This window comes from Triticum dicoccoides, chromosome 6A (assembly GCF_002162155.2).
Source record: "Triticum dicoccoides isolate Atlit2015 ecotype Zavitan chromosome 6A, WEW_v2.0, whole genome shotgun sequence".
NCBI lineage: Eukaryota > Viridiplantae > Streptophyta > Magnoliopsida > Poales > Poaceae > Triticum > Triticum dicoccoides.
This window is the reverse complement of record NC_041390.1, coordinates 142,602,618-142,605,780: the sequence shown is the minus strand read 5'-3', so window position 1 is coordinate 142,605,780 and position 3,163 is coordinate 142,602,618.

Below are 3,163 nucleotides of genomic sequence, written 5' to 3'. Positions count from 1 at the left end.
CCAATGAAGCTCACAAGTAGCAGAAAGAAATTCTGGCACCGTTGCCGGGGAGACATCATCAAATACCTACAAGTACCTACACTCAAACTATCATCAACTTGCTCTACTTTTTATTTGCCTCTCTTTTTCGTCTCCCTCCACTTCTCTAAAAATCAAAAAACACAAAAATATTTTGTTTGCTTGCTTACTTGCTATCATGTGTGAATTTGTTATCGCTAAAGGTGGGAGTGAGGATAGCAAAATTCATGAGAATGAAACTCCCGTAAATTTGGATACTAAAACTTTTATGACGAGAAGTGGGAATATTATAAGGAAAAGTATCATTCAAGAGTTCTTTACTTGTGCAGGAACATTGGTGTCTAATGATATTCCTATTCTTAAAAGAACCAATAGTTACAAGTACCTACACTCAAACTATCATCAACTTGCTCTACTTTTTATTTGCCTCTCTTTTTCATCTCCCCCCACTTCTCTAAAAATCAAAAAACACAAAATTATTTTGTTTGCTTGCTTACTTGCTATCATGTGTGAATTTGTTATCGCTAAAGGTGGGAGTGAGGATAGCAAAATTCATGAGAATGAAACTCCCGTTAATTTGGATACTAAAACTTTTATGACGAGAAGTGGGAATATTATAAGGAAAAGTATCATTCAAGAGTTTTTTACTTGTGCAGGAACATTGGTGTCCAATGATATTCCTATTCTTCAAAGAAACAATAGTAATGCCAACGCTATCTCTGCACCTATTATTAAACTTGAAAGAAGATTCATGCATACTCGTCCCACTTTGCAAAGATTATTCTTCGAGTCAATAGTTATAAGCGATCCTAAGGCTAAAAAGATAGCTACAATTATCCCCGTGAATGAATTTGATTTTATAGTGCGAGAAGCTAGAGAATCTTTGACTTTTGTGTCATGAGTTATGAGTGCGCTATGATAGATGAGATCTTAGATGATAGATATGGACATATATGTCTCGAGATCCTCATGCTCTTGAGGAAAATGGTAAAAAGAAGGTTCCAAACTGTGACGCCCCCGATTTGACCGTACACTAATCATCCACGCAAACGTGTACGATCAGGATCAGGGACTCACGGGAAGATATCACAACACAACTCTACAAATAAAATAAGTCATACAAGCATCATATTACAAGCCAGGGGCCTCGAGGGCTCGAATACAAGAGCTCGATCATAGACGAGTCAGCGGAAGCAACAATATCTGAGTACAAACATAAGTTAAACAAGTTTGCCTTAAGAAGGCTAGCACAAACTGGGATACAGATCAAAAGAGGCGCAGGCCTCCTGCCTGGGATCCTCCTAAACTACTCCTGGGTCAACGTCAGCGGGCTGCACGTAGTAGTAGGCACCCCCAGTGTAGTAGTAGTCGTCGTCGACGGTGGCGTCTGGCTCCTGGGCTCCAACGTCTGGTCACAACAATCGGGTATAAGAAAGGGGAAAAGGGGGAGAAAAGCAACCGTGAGTACTCATCCAAAGTACTTGCAAGCAAGGAGCTACACTACATATGTATGCATTGGTATCAACTGGAATAAGGCTATTATATGTGGAGTGAACTACAGAAAGCCGGAATAAGAGGGGGATAGCTAGCGCTTTCGAAGACTACGCTTCTGGCAGCCTCCGTCTTGCAGCATGTAGGAGAGAGTAGACTGAAGTCCTCCAAGTATCATCGCATAGCATAATCCTAACCGATGATCCTCCCCTCGTCGCCCTGTGAGAGAGCAATCACCGGTTGTATCTGGCACTTGGAAGGGTGTGTTTTATTAAGTATCCGGTTCTAGTTGTCATAAGGTCAAGGTACAACTCCAAGTCGTCCTGTTACCGAAGATCACGACTATTCGAATAGTTTAACTTCCCTGCATGGGTGCACCACATAACCCAACACGCTCGATCCCATTTGGCCGGACACACTTTCCTGGGTCATGCCCGGCCTCATAAGATCAACACGTCGCAGCCCTACCTAGGCACAACAGAGAGGTCAGCACGCCAGTCTAAATCCTATGGCGCAGGGGTCTGGGCCCATCGCCCATTGCACACCTGCACGTTGCGTACGCGACCGGAGAGTAGACCTAGCAACCTCCATTACAAAGGAAGTTGTGTTACATGGTCCAACCCGGCGCGCGCCGCTCAGTCGCTGACGTCACAAAGGCTTCGGCTGATACCACGATGTCGAGTGCCCATAACTGTCCCCGCGTAGATGGTTAGTGCGTATAGGCCAGTAGCCAGACTCAGATCAAATACCAAGATCTCGTTATGCGTGTTATTTGGAAATAACCACGGACGCCGACCAGGGCCAGGCCCACCTCTCTCCTAGGTGGTCTCAACCTGCCCTGTCGCTCCGCCATAAAGTAACAGTCGGGGGCCTTTGGGAACTCAGGCCCACCTCTACCGGGATGGAGCCACCTGCCCCTTCAGCCCCCAACATCGGAATCACTCGTGGGTACTCCTACAAGCCGACCCGACTTTAATCACCACAAGTATCATATATTATGTACAAGTATATACCCGTGACCACCTCCCAAGTGATCACGGCCCGATAGTATAGCATGACAGACAGACAAGAATGTAGGGCCATTGATGATAAACTAGCATCCTATACTAAGCATTAGGATTGCAGGTAAGGTATCAACAGTTGTAGCAACAATGACTGGCTATGCATCAGAATAGGATTAACAGAAAGCGGTAACAGGCTACACTACTCTAATGCAAGCAGTATAGAGGAGAGTAGGCGATATATGGTGATCAAGGGGGGGGGCTTGCCTGGTTGCTCTGGCAAGAGAGAGGGGTCGTCAACTCCGTAGTCGTACTGGGTAGCAGCGACGTCGGTCTCGGTGTCTAGCGAGAGAAGAGGGGGAAGAAACAATAAATATAATGCAAATAAATGCATGGCGATGCATGACATGGCAAAGCGTGATGCTAGGTGTGCCCTAACGCGGTACGAGGTGGTACTGGTGAAGGGGGAAAACATCCGGGAAAGTATTCCCGGCGTTTTGCGTTTTCGGACAGATGAACCGGAGGGGGAAAGTTGCGTTTTTGCTATGCTAGGGATGTGTGGCGGACGAACGGGCTGCGTATCCGGATTCATCTCGTCGCTGTGAGCAACTTTCATGTTGAAAATAATTTAATCCGAGTTACGGATTAAAAGA